The sequence below is a fragment of the Cryptomeria japonica genome, chromosome 10 (assembly GCF_030272615.1).
Source record: "Cryptomeria japonica chromosome 10, Sugi_1.0, whole genome shotgun sequence".
Classification (NCBI taxonomy): domain Eukaryota; kingdom Viridiplantae; phylum Streptophyta; class Pinopsida; order Cupressales; family Cupressaceae; genus Cryptomeria; species Cryptomeria japonica.
This window is the reverse complement of record NC_081414.1, coordinates 811,569,203-811,583,988: the sequence shown is the minus strand read 5'-3', so window position 1 is coordinate 811,583,988 and position 14,786 is coordinate 811,569,203. Positions and strand designations below refer to the sequence as shown.

At 35.2% G+C, this 14,786-nt stretch overlaps 1 long non-coding RNA gene across 1 annotated transcript; it reads left to right on the top strand.

The window, feature by feature from the left end:
* The first annotated feature begins 12,616 nt into the window (after positions 1 to 12,616).
* LOC131859373 (uncharacterized) lies at positions 12,617 to 13,235 on the top strand. Its single transcript, XR_009359097.1, has 4 exons — positions 12,617 to 12,690; positions 12,792 to 12,869; positions 12,989 to 13,057; positions 13,166 to 13,235. It is a non-coding gene; the product is annotated as an uncharacterized LOC131859373 (long non-coding RNA).
* Positions 13,236 to 14,786: the final 1,551 nt, after the last annotated feature.

Below are 14,786 nucleotides of genomic sequence, written 5' to 3'. Positions count from 1 at the left end.
ACTAAGTAGAAACCAGTAAGTGAATTGCTTCTCCATCCTTCTACATTGATTAGGTTGTTTTAGTGTGTGTGTACACAAAGTCTCTATGTGTTCCCTAGAATCTATAGGTTTTGTATTTGAATTTGAATTATAAAGCCTTCTTTGTTTTAAAACTTCAAAATGGCCTCCCCTGCTAAGGATTCTACCATCCCCACTGTCGAAAATGACCCTAAGACATGAAATAGCTCTGGAATGCCAGAGATGACCCATGTTGTACCTATTGACATAATTGCACCTATTCCAGTGATATCAAATGTTCCTAATATAGAACCAAACCCCAAACTCATCCTACAATCATCCATGGAGGATGAAGCTAGCTCCCCTCCAAAAGAAAAGGCCACCAAAGCCAAAAAGAGAAGAGTATCCTGAAAGGCTAATGTTATAATATTAGATAGTGAGTCTTTTGATGAGCCTACTCCTGCTCCCAAATCTAGAAAGCCAACCCAAAATAGGAGGAGGGTTGCTCAAAAGACCTTTGCAGAGGCATCCTTTGTTGAAATCCCTCCTACTAAGGAAAATGTCCCTGCTGCAACTAGTCTTTCTACCACAAAAACCCAAATTGCACAAGAGTCGAGTCCTCAAGAGGAAATCTTTAGGGAACAAATCAAGGAAGATGCTACTACAAAGAAACCACCTCCTAAAGTTGTTAAGCAGCCTAAGCAGCCCTCTAAGGGAGAATCATATACTCAAATAGAGCCACCCACAAAGCCTACCACCCCTCTTTCTCTAGCCATGACTCCTAAAGAATTGCAATAGGAGGTAGAACATAAGTTGGAAGAGTCTGCATAAAGACCAACAAGGAAAACCAGGAGCTTGCACCAAGATCTTGTTGAGCTAGTTGGGGGCTTAACAATACAGGACAACTTTAGAGTTGTATTCAACAACAAGGAGGTCGGGTGTAGGGATGCCCACACAAAGGAGAGGGGGTGGGACATCTTCTATTATTTTTATGGGAAAAAAGACAAGCCTGTCCTAGTGCCCAACCCCTAGAATTTGAGTTTGGGAAGCTGGTAGTACCTAATGTATTTGTTGAACCAATGTTGATAAAAGAATTGACCAAACCATATGACCCACCAAGTTTAATAGTAAGGACTGCCGATAGATTTATCTTAGTTGATATTTATCACAAAGCAATTGTAGAATGCTTTGGTTTAGATGGGTCTTCCCCAAGAGGTATTAATAGGGATAGCTTGCAAAGAGACTACTAATACAATAGGGACATATACAAAAAGGATATCATTCCCCCTTTCATGAGAAAGCTCTTGAAGAACTCCAAAAATTATGTTTTACCATGGGAGAAGGAGCCTTTCAAATTGGAATATTTTGAGCCATACTTGAATAAGACATACTTTTCCTTAGGCTATATACTTGGGGTAGATTGTGGATTAACACAAATGCCCATTGATTTTATGATGTTGGCTATAAATATCCAACACCCTTCCATGAATGAATTGTATTATTTTTCTACCATAATACAGGACAAAATCCATGAGGGATTGAAAAGGGAAGCAAGGAAGGATGACAATATGAATTTTAGGCACTACTCATTATTATGTCATTTAATTCTATTCCAGAATAGGGCCTATTGCAATGCTGAATTAAAAATAAGGGTCAATGATCCACATACTAGTTATGAATGGGCAGTGCAAAGATGGAGCTAGGCCTAGCATAAAGGGTCTAGGTATGGAGATTATTGCATATTCTTTGATCATTTTGTTATGAAGGTTTTGTCAAGGCTTGGAGTTTTGTTGCCAAGGCTGCCCAAGAGCATTATAAAAATTTTGAGGATAAGAAGTTGCAAGGCTGAATGACTAATTTATCCTGAGGGGGCCTTCACCCATAATTTTGGGGATTTCTTTTTCTATGGCAACTACACTATTATTAGAGTGTATGGGTGTGATCAAGCACCTCATGTCTTGCCAATTTTTGTCTCCCTAAGGATGGCATTTATTGAATTTATTTCAAAATTGATGTGGATGGAGAGGGACTAGATTAAGACAGACAAGAAAGGGAAACTCCTCCCTAGAGTAACAGTTTTTGAAGAATTCACTATAGGTTGTGATGTACTGGAAAATGTACAAGACTTTTTGGTGAGAAACTACAAGTTGAATGTTACCCAAGCTAGGCATTTTGACCCTTATGGGTGCATAAATTATTTAAGAATAAACAAGTTGAAATAAAAGGGTTTCTTCCACTCATTTGATGAAAAGGAAGATCTGATCTGAAATGATTTCCCCACTGATGTGGCCCAAAGAAGGAAAAAGTGGGAACTTTTGAAGAAATTGGAGAGGTAAAGGAAGGGGGAGGATCCCAATTTTGAAGAATTTTGTAGAAACTTTCAGAATGATTTTGCTAGAATGTCTTTCATGATTAGAAAGGCTGATGAGATTATAAAAGCTGAGATGGCTAGAAAAGATGCCATGCAGAAGGGAATGAAATTTGAAGAGAGGTTAGTTCATACTTGTCCAAAAGATTACAAAATGAAGGGAAGTAAAATTTTGATTGAGGAGTTGCCTCCAAGGACCTCTCAACAAAGTGAAAAGGAAGGGGCAATCTATAGTTGAAGAAATTATAAGAATTGAAAGGGGAAAAGAAAAGATATCTGACTTTATAGATATGCAGGAGGATTTTGCTACTGATGTGCCACCACCTTCTCCCTTGTGAGATACTTTCCATCAAGATAAAGCTATTGAGGTCCTAAATGATATGAATAGGGCCATAATCCCAAGAATAATGTCAAAGGAGGAAGTTCATGATGAGAGGATTATTGCCTCTAAGAATTTCATGGCTGATGACAATTTTTTTAATATTCTTGAGTTCAAGTTTTTTTGTCATAGGGAGAAATTGATTAACTTATTTGAGGATAAGATCGTAGATTTTGATAGAAATAACTTCCAATGCACCCATGAGGAAGGCAGGGAAATGGTAGGAAATAGTGGCATGCTTTTGGTACCTAGCTGAGATTTTGAAAAAATCTTCTTATTAGACAAAATCATAAGGAAAAATGACCCCTATTTTGCTAGAGAATTTTGAGAACATGGGTTAGGGGTTAGTATAAGTTTTAATCCATTTTCTTTATGGGCTAAGGCCCCAAACATTCAGAAGATTGTAGTCTTGCAAGGTGGACAACAAAAAATAGGGGATGCTATAGTTAGGACATTGGAAGACACTACTGCATCTGAAGGTATGGCTATAAAATCCCATACAGTCTAGTTTTATGAACTAGTTGTGGAAGACCTAGAGCAAAAACATCCAAGCTTAAGGACATGCATGTGGCTCTCAATGCAAGCCATAATAATTTGTTCATTGAAAATATTGCATTGGAGAACAAAATAAATAAATCGACTATAGAAACTTTAGGAGGTATAAGTCCTGAAGAGTTGGAGAGAGTAAAATAAATAATTACAAAATGTTAAAGATGAGGCTCAAAAGAAATATTTTAAAATTAGAAAATCTTTAATTTTCAAGATTTCTAATAAAGTTATTAAAAATTTGAATGAGGTGCATACCTCTTATTATTTGACATCACAACTTCTCATCTAGTTGGATGAAATTATTTCATTATTTCAACCTATCAGGATTACTTGCCTACCAAAAACAAATTCTAAAGGAAGTGATGTTGGTAGTCAAGAATGTGGCTTCTCCACCCCAAATTGTGGGGATAACTTGGAAAAACTATAATTTATTTATTAAAGAGTTGTCTTACATAGAAGAGGAGAAGAAGACATTGATGGGTATGATTGACTACTTCCAAGGGCTACAAAAGTGGGATATTCCTATTATTTTCATAGGCGAAGGACAAATCAAAGACTTGGACATATGGAAGCAAGGATTCCAAGATGCCATCAATGCAATTTTGAATTCATTGGCTACAGATCCTACCCAAAATGATACATATCATAATATCATTGATAAAATCATGGAAGTTAATTTGATGTATCATAGATTTAATTTGGAAGCCAGAACCATGCCAGCTCATAAAACAAAAGAGGCAATGAGTAAGCTGCAAGGCTTAAAGGATTTTGCTTGGCCAATTGATGAAATAGACACATTGCATAAAAAGTACTATTCTCTAGAAGAGGACAAATCTGAAGAGGAATAATATTTTATGTCTTTCCATTTTTGTTTCTCCTAAAAAAATTTCATAGGTTGTCCATTTTGGGAGATTGATAAAGAACATTCAGTCCTCAAGAACCGGTCTCCAAGACACCTACCACCAAGAGCCAAGCTACACTTTTTGATGCTGAGAGGAGCATATATAAAAGTACTAGTTGTAGCATCATAAAATTGTGACCTTGCAATTTTCAACCACATTTGGGTCTTCACGTTGGCAAATCAATTCCTTAAGCCTAATTGGAGACCTGAGACCTGCTCAATCCCCAAAAACTACACTTTCTCACATCCTGCACTGCCTAAACCCTACATTTTGTCCTGTATAAGGGCATAAAAAGGGCATGGTGCCCCTCTCCTCCTATGATAAGGGTTTGGCACCCTTGTCCTTGCCCTATTTTTGGCCCCCTCTACATTTATCCTTCATTGGGCTTTGCATTTGGAAAGTGGGAAAATTTTCCCTATGTCGGCCCATGACAAAGAAATCAGTCAGTTAACCCTAATTGATGAATATATAAGATGCATTCCTCTCTCCTATTGGCATAAGATAACTTCAATAGGCATACATGACTTGGAAATTATGATCCTAAGAGAAATCAAGCATTCAAGCATTCCTTTCAAGATCTGAGTATTCGCAAGTCTCCTTGCAAGGCTAGGTGTTGCATTCAAGTCAAGGATTCAACCATTGAAGATGAGATCTCTTTCATCATTCGATTTCACACAAGCAACTCTATGTACATTTCAATTGCATTCTTTCTTGAGGTGAATTCTATTTCAGTCTTTCATATACATTTACTTGCAAGTACTACTTTTAGAGGCGACAAAAACCGTTTTTGGTGTGTGGATTTTTCTGAGGACCGTGTGCACTTTCAACATGGTCCCAACAAATTTCACTCAAATTTGTAGGGGAGATTCGTCTCGACATTTTACTGCCAATTCCAGGTGCACATCTTCATCCCACATTCCTATCTCAAGTTATAGTCATTTCTTTGTCTCTTTTACTCTTAGTCTTAAATCGCATAATCCAACCTTTTACATTCTAAAAGAGGGGTTACATTTACTTTCCAAATCTATTGTCAATTCACTAAGCATTCAATCTCTTCCTATTGAGATTGGATCTAGAGAATTCTCCCCCCTCTTTTAATGTAATGTGTGTGAAAAGGTTAAGAAGAATCTTTTGTGAAACTTTCACTCCTTCTCTGGAGGACAAAAAAAATTTCCTCTTGATTTCTTCATCACCCTCTTTCACCACCATTACATTTTGGTGAACCTGATGTCTTACATGCTTGAGATTACAAATCATTGCTTAATTTTCATTTACAAGTTTATTTTTCCTTCAAATTTACAAAACCTTGTGGTTAATTCAATCAAAACCCTAGTTTTCAAAAAATTGGAATTGAACTTGTGTCTTGTAAAAAATTGCTATCTATTGTTTTAGATCTCAAAAATTATTTTCTTAAAAAATTCAATTTCATCATTGTCTTGTTCAAATTGCAAATTCAAATTTACAAAATTAAGTTCTTAGTTGTCAAAACCATAATTTTAAAAAATCAACTTGAACTTGTGCAAAAATTTAACTCACATTTAATTTTCAGATTTAGGACTGTTTTCAGATTTTTCTTCTTGTTTAAAATTCCAATTTTCAATTTGTCTCCCTTTTCCAAAATTGAAAATTTTAAAATTCAGTGGTTAGGTCCTAAAACCCTAATTTTCAAAATTAATTGGATTTTGTACAAATTTCAATCAATTTCAGTTTTCTAAACATTATTTAAGGTGGCCTTATCCATTAGGTTTTACCTTTTTCACATTTGCAATTCAATTTCTTGTCTTTTTCAAAACCCTAATAGGGTCCTATTTTCACATTCAAACCTTAATTTTGCCTATCTAAACTTCATATAATCAACCAATTTTGGGGGGTTATCTTTAAAACCATCGTAACTTTCATCCCTAAAAATTTCTGAAAAATTTGGGAGGACCATGTGCACTTTCAACATGGTCCCTGGCTTTTTCCTGAAATTTTGGGAGACTTTTATGACTGTATTTAATTACTTAAATCCAGAAAATTGGCTGATTTTCTGAAATTTTACTCTCTCTAAAATAAAAAACATTTCCTAATTTCAATATCACAACTTTCAAGGGAAAATTTGAAATTAAATAGTTAATTATAATCCGCCCTGATTTTAAAAATTCAAATTTTGACAAATTTAATTTTGAAATTAAGTGGTATTCCATTGGCCCTAATTTTAAAGCTCAATTTCTTAAATTATTTTGGAAATTGTGTCATTTTTGCTTTCAACAAAATTCAAATTGTGTAATCAAAATTTCCTTGAATTTTCCATTATTCAATTTTACAAACTTTGTTCTTAAAATTCCAAATTCAAATTTTCCCTCTAGTGCATGAGTTTTACCACTATTAGTCCTACCCACACTATCCCCATTAGATGAAGCATTATAATTAAGGCTTCCCAAGGTTTAATTACCAAGGAGATGGAGCCTAATTTGGGTGACTTCTTCAATCAGGATAATGCTAATTCTTCTCATCCAAATAACATCTCTATTTATCCAATTGATGATTCTAATGAGGAAGAAGAAGCTTTGACTAGAGTATCTATTGATCAACTTTCAAAATTGGATAATCAATTTGACAACTTTCAACAATGGATGTCCTAAGAATATCCTAGTAGTGAAGCTCTTCCTTTAATTTAAGGTCTCAAGTGCATGATTCAAATTGATAAGAATGGAATTGATATATTGTGCGGCATTGCTCATATTGTTAATTCTAATGTCATGCCTATAAATAGTTGTGCTAAGAACTTAGGTTATTCACAACCTTTTACACAAATCAATCATTCTATTCATTTGACCACTCCAATGGCTAGTATTTGTAATTTCACTTCAAACATCATGGCTACATCAGCTCAAAATATCATACCTCCAATGATTAGTCATGGGGGAAATCCCTCTTCTTCAATAGGCCCTTCATCCTTACCCATGCCTTCAATAAGTATTCCCCTTGCCTCTTACCCAATTAATATGATGCAAGGGGGCATTTCATCCAACCATTATATTCTTCCTTTTAGTCTCCCATTTCGTACTCAACCATCTACTATTCCTACTTACCATAGTGTTCCTCCACCTTATTCTCAATCAATGCCTTCTTTCAACAACATCACACCACCTTCTCAATCAAACATGTCTAATATGAATTCTTTAACTGAAGAGACCATTAATAATCTTGCACAAACTGTGTCATTATTGCAACAACAAATCAATTCCATGAGTCAATCCAAGTTTAGTGTGCCCATGTTCGATGTTGCGAGCCCACTTTCTCTTGATATTGTTAAATCCCTACCTCCTAAACATGTTGAAGTCCCTCAATTGGAACTCTATAATGGAAAATATGATCCTATAACACATGTCAAGACATTCCAAACTTTGTGTACTGACTTTTCTTATGATCAAAGATTGCTTGCAAAATTGTTTACTAGAACATTAAGATATAAGGCTTTACAATGGTATTGCTCTTTGCCTTCCTATTTTATTACTTCTTTTCAACAATTAGAAAATAATTTTATTCAACAATTTCAAAATAATATAGGTCCTAAAATCACTTTGACTAATTTAAAGCATTGTAAACAAGGTGTTAAAGAAAAAGTGATTGATTTCATTGGTAGATATAAGAATTTGTGTTCTCAAATTTCTTTTGAAGTACTTGATAATGATATTTAAATATTTTTCATTTCTAATTTCCAAAAATATATTAGAGACAATATTCTCCTTTCTGAGTTTGCTTCCTTTCCACATTTATGCACAACACTTCACAATTATCAACTGACTATGAATCAACTGGAGCAATACACTCCTATGGCTCTGATTGCTAAGGGCGACAATTCTCTGTTGGCATTGTGTTGTCATTGATATCAACCAGTATAAGATGACTATTGGTAAAAGATATATATGCACAACATTGTCATGGATGAGTACAGGATGAGATATCTTTGATATCACCTTGTGTTGTAGAACATTGGTAAGGTAAGGAAGAGAATGTCATTCAGAGGAATGATCACTGAGGTCACCGGTACAAAAGTTAGTGTTTGACTTGTGTGGATGAAATGGACAAGTTACCAATATAGTGTATCACTGGTAAGGAGAGTACGTCAACTGGTAAGTGATGTGTTGACAATGAGCAGGTGCTTGAGCCCTTATGTGTGATGAAGAGGTAGAATGTTACCTAAATCGCATCAACACGGGATGAGAAGGATGCACAGGTCATCAATATGATGCGTGGATGCAGGACTCCCAACAGATGGAGATGCAGTCACCATGTGAAAGGGATGACTGATAATGAACGTGCCCACATAGGATCACATGTGCCTGTTTGATGATATGTTGCACAAACAGGGAAGCCACATGAGTGCATTGTAGGATGCAAATGACAAGGAATCACTACCACCAGTAAGTGGAGCTTATCTCCTATTATGCATAGTGTGCATCATAGTTATATGAGATAAGGAAGACGAGGTAAAGGCAGGTGCTTGAAGGCTCACACCAGATCTACCGGTGAATCAAAGGAATGCCTCAAGTGCATGAGATCAAGAATATACACTGGACTGACAGAAAAGGCATGTTGAGTTGCTGGTACAGATGAAGAGTGATGAGTTTGTCACTTTGACAAACCAGTTGAGATATGGTCCAAGCTGATGAAGAAGAAGGCAAGGTTGAGCAGATGCAGACAGAGGAAAATAGTTGGATTAAAGATGGAATCTATTGAAGGTTGATGATATGGTGTCATCAAGAGTGTTAACTAGTATGTAAGTGCACTGGCAATATGGACAAGGTGAAGATGTAGAAGACTTCCCATCTGATGAAGATGTGCATAATGTAGGTTAGCAATAGTGATGACCAGTTGAGTGTTCTAATGGGACAGAGAAGGAGAGTTGAATTGATGAGTTTGCCATCTTGGAAAACCGACAGATGAGAGACCTAGTCAGGAGAAGATGGGGTCTACAATTATAATCATGAAGTTATCATAATGAAGATTGAAAAAGGTTTTTCCTTAGTGCATTATGTTGGAGAATGATGACATGGAGTCATCTAGGAGGTGACCGGTATGCAAAGAAGTGCAGAAGAAAAAGGCCCTCATTAGTTGATCATGAACATGATACATGTGGTGAACCAGTATGTTTGGATGACGAGACAAAGGTACTACACTAATAAGACCAAGAAATCATTGGCAAGAAGGTTAACCGGCAAGGTGATTTGTGCCGGTAGGTTTAGTGGACCGGTAGGTGTATATCGGTTAAGTGTGTGGTCAATGACTAAGCATGAACCGACTCAGTGAGCAGAGGTGGATACTAATAGTGATGCCACTTGGAGATGAAGTGGCAAACATACATGAATTGGTAGATGGAACATGCACAGGTCAGTGAAGTGTGGTCGGTGAGGTAGTTGGTGATTGGTACAACATTAATGTTGACTGTGAAGCTCAAGGATTAATGGCAGAGGTTTGCAGCTTGAGATCTAGGATAGATTGATTGTGGAGGTCAGGTTGGTGAAGGAAATAGCTAATCCATTTATGGTGTTTGACCAAGGGATGAACTGAGAGATTGAATGTAGAATGCTAAACATAGAAAGAGTGTTCTAGAAGGCACAAAAATGGTGGATATGTGCAGGAAGACATCTCTGAGTTGTGATGCGATAAGATTTGATTGGATTCTATGTGCCTCATGATCAATGGAGAAAAACCTAAGGTGCCAAGTTTGAATGTAGCTTTTGGCGAGAAGACTAGGCTATAAATATGCAAGCCAAAGACATTGTTAAGTGTTGTTGGATGGAAGAGTATATAGCTTTTGCATGAGAGAGTTAGAATGGTCAGAGTGAAAATAGTAGAAGATAACAGTGACTGAGTGAGTGAAGGTTAAACCAATGATAGGGTTTAACCAGTATTGTTTGAGAAACTGGAAAAGTAGATAGATTGCATCAAAGAAGATAACCGGTAGGTTCTTGTACCAACATGAAGACAACATAGGGTGCCGAAGTGTAGAATAGTGAAGGAGAGATCTGGTGAAGTAGACGCAGAGTAAGGTAACTGGTAGAGTTTAAACCGGTAAAGTAGTAGTAGAGAGAGGTGAACCGGTGTAGCAGAGAAGGTGTCTCACCGACAGAGTGAAGTATATGCAATGGTTAAAAGATTCACTTGTAACAATATAACTCCTTTTGTATTTGATGCTATCAATGTAATCACTGAATGGTACCTTGGTGGATGGGTTGGTTCTCCTTGGGTTGGTTCCCTAAATTAGGGGTTGTATCTCCTTTGGTTGGTGCCCTAAAATTTATAATAGATTTCATTGTGAGGCCGGATTGGAGTAGTAGACTCCAACAGCATTGCTCACCAAGGTTTTTCCCATCTTGGGTTTTCCTTGTATATGTTGGTGTTGGGTTAGTGCAGGATCAAGGGGGGCGAAAAAGTGGCGATGTGAAAAAAATAGCCTTCCTCACTCACCTAAAAACACAAAAATCCGTGTTGACTTTTTGCTTGGCCTGGGTGTCAATACACCTTGGCTTGGTAATTACCTATGCAAATCGGATATCGGATAAAATCAGATATCCAATTTTTATTTGTAATTTTAATTTAAAATATATATTATATGTTACATATTATATAATACGTATTATATTATATATAATATAATATAATATTATATTATATAATATAATATTAAATTATATTATATATTATATAATATTGTATTATATTATATTATATATTATAATATAATATAATATAATATTATATTATATTATATTATATAATATAATATAATATTATATTATATTATATAATATAATATTATATTATATTATATTATATTATATAATATAATATTATATTATATTATATTATATTATATTATATTATATTATATTATATAATATTATATTATATTATATATAATATAATATAATATTATATAATATAATATAATATAATATAATATAATATAATATAATATTATATTATATAATATTATATTATATTATAATATATATAATATAATACAATACGTATTATATAATATAATAATATATTATATAATATATTATTATATTATATAATATATTATTATATTATATAATATATTATTATATTATATATGTTATTTAAAAATAATTTAAGTGTTGAAATCGGATATCCGATTTTCTGAGACTTTTATATTTAGACAGCGACAATCCCGTGAGTCATTTTTAACTCACAGGTCGTGCAAATTTGTCAAAATCCGATATCCGCTCCATTCGATATCCGGTTTTTTGACAAAAAAAATTGCTAAAAAATTGATTTAGAGGTAATAATTTTGTCGTTTTGAATCATTTTCATTCATCTTTTGTATTTTTTGTGAATGTTTATTTGATTTTTCATTTTAAATATTGTTTTTTTTCATGAAAACTAGGTTTTTTAAAAATCAAATACCTAATTGTTTAAATTTGTTAACTAAATTTAATTGTTTACATTCAATTAGGTTAAAAATGGGAGATAACAATGAAAACACTGACCAACCACAACTGCAACAACCAAACCCTCATTTGCCAAACCCCCCCTCAATTCAAGATTTGATTGCACAAAATTTGAATGAATTGAGGGGGATTGCAGAAGTATATCATAGGATCCCTCGTCTAAACCCATTGTTTGATCCTCTCACGTCGATCATAAAAAGTATGGAAACCATGACTGAGGAGCATGATGCTGCCCTTTTGTGGTGAGATTCTATGAAGGAAAAATATGCAAATGGCTTGTCGTATAAGGATATCAAGGATCTTGAGATATCCAAAGCCGAAATCGCCTCATTATTTGTCAATCCCTGTACTGGTCAGCCTGTAGATCCCAAAAAAACAAAACTTTCTATCAAATGGTGCACAAATGATGGGATTGTGAAAAACTTCTGGGATTGTTGGTGGATGGTTTTCGACAAGCCACCCAACAACAATCTTGATATCCCCTTCTATTTCATAAAAAAATTGTATGCTGAGTTTGTTTTACAGAAACATGTGAACTACTTTGACATCCAACCTTTCCAGGGTGTAGGTTTAGGTATGCCCCAAAATAGACCTGGGGCAGTCAGAGTAGTCCAGGGCCCATATGTCCCCCCTCCTCCTGTTGATCCCCCACCTACAGTTCAACATCTTGATATCATTTGTGAGGTGGCTTCACGGACCATATCATCTATTCACTCTTTAAGTAGCCTTTTGGTTTCTCAGGCTATGTCAGTAGCTCAGCCTACTTTTGATGGTAGCGGTGCATCGAGTGGTGCTGACATGTCATCCTCGGCTCCACACATATGCATGCCACATAGTTGTGTCATGTGTGGGCACGTATGGTTGGGTCTAGTTGGACAGCCTGTTGATCCTGTTGTGGATAGTGCAGATTACGAGGTGCATGAGATGTATGATGCACCAGAGGTTACTACATAGACTGGAGGATACCCTGGGGAGTCCTCACATGCTAGAGGCGAGGAGGCACCATCATCATACATTGATGATGTATTGGTAAGATTTGTGTTTTCACAGTTCATGTTATATTTTAATTAAATATTTATAAATTAAATAATATTAAGTACTAATTTTTATTTACATGGTCTATTTAATAGTTGATGACCGAGGATGAGTTGAGACAGATTCAGGAGGGTACCTTGTCGGCCATTTCATTTGGCCTCGATAGCTTGATGGTACATATATTATTGCACCTATTCATTTGTATTTTATTGTACATACAGGCTCATCATTTATATTTGTATTATTTAGATTATGTAGTAACTTGCATGTATATCTTATTTTACTCCTGTAGGGCACAAGTAGCACGAGTGCAGTGCAGTGTGATCTAGGATCTGGTAGTGCAATTGGAGACAAGGGAAAGGTAATTGAATGTAAATATGATTGAATGAATAGTTTAAATAACTTATAGTGATTATACATGTCTAGACATAGATTGATAGTTTCATATACTTGTTGTGTATGTATACAGAGAATCCTTGGCTTCACATCCTTGATGACTACACCCAGTATACCTGAAGAAGAAGAAGAGATGCCTCGAGTAAATGTGTGTTTATTTTATTTTTTGATTAGTAGATATAATTTGTTATTATCAGTGACAATTATATGCTAACTTGTATCAATGTCATGTTTCTAAACATATGTAGGTTGTTTATGAAAATATTCAAAACATACCTCCTCTACCGAAGACATACATCAAGAGTCCTGCAAAGCTGAAAAGAAAACGTGGAGATGAGGTACACATGAATAGTTCAATTAAATAGTTCATTTTTATGTTAACTTTTTGAATGTGAATTATATAATATAACTAATATTAATCGTGGTTTGTTTTTCTTGTGCAGGATCCTTCAGAGCCAAGCAGTGCAGTGAAGAGGTTCAATTTTGATGATCCATCAACAACTTAGGATGTTATAGATAGTTTTGGGATGCTTACATGTCTAGTTGGCATGTATATTTTGTATATGGACATACATTCACGTATTTAGACATACATTTTGTTTTAGTTGGTGTTTATGCCATATTTGTGTATGGACATACATTTGTAATCATTCGACATTTTTATATATACAGAAGTTGATATTCGATCATATAAATTGTTGCTCATCTGTGTGTTGTGTTATCATGGAAATATTTAATCTTCATTCCAATAATTAACAATGGTTAATAATGGCTATTTAATGAACAATACAATTCATTTCATTTCATCGTAAGTGTTGTTTTTATAATGAACAATATAATTCATTTAATGAACAATACAATACAATTTATTTAATGAACAATACAATTCATTTAATCAACAATACAATAAAATTCATTCAATGAACAATACAATTCATAAACAATAAAATTCATTTAATGAACAATACCCTACACATGCTCCTGTTTTGCCCACCAACTTGATCGAACGCTCGAGGTCATACCCTACCGACATCGTCCCTTGAGCGCCCTAAGTGCTCAAAATTGTCAAACTTTGATAGGCCCTAACTCAGAATCTGTGGCACCTGCAAATGATCCATTTGAACCTACGAGGCCATGAGAGGGGTCCCTACAAAAGCCTATCTTAGCTTTTCAAGTTTCTCTACGGTTTTATTAGGGCAGCAATTTTTCGGTTGGCAAAAAATCGTTAGTCTCACTCAATGGAATGTTGTCGCATGGTCAATTTCTCGTTCAGCTCATCACGATGACGAACTGTCAGCTCTGACATGTCCATTTAGGCATAATTACCCTACATATGCTCCTATTTTGCCCCCCACTCGATCGAACACTCGAGGTCATACCCTACCGGTGTGGTACCTTGAGTGCCCTAAGTGCTCAAAATTGTAAAACTTTGACAGGCCCTAACTCAGAATCTGTGGCACCTATGAATGATCCATTTGAACCTATGGGGCCATGAGAGGGGTCCCTACAAAAGCCTATCTCAGTTTTTCAATTTTCCCTACGGTTTTATTGGGGCAGCAATTTTTCGGTTGGCAAAAAATCGTTAGTCTCACTCAATGGAATGTTGTTGTGTGACCAATTTCTCATTCAGCTCATCGTGATGACAAACCATCAGCTCCGACATGTCCAGTTAGGCATAATTACCCTACGCATGC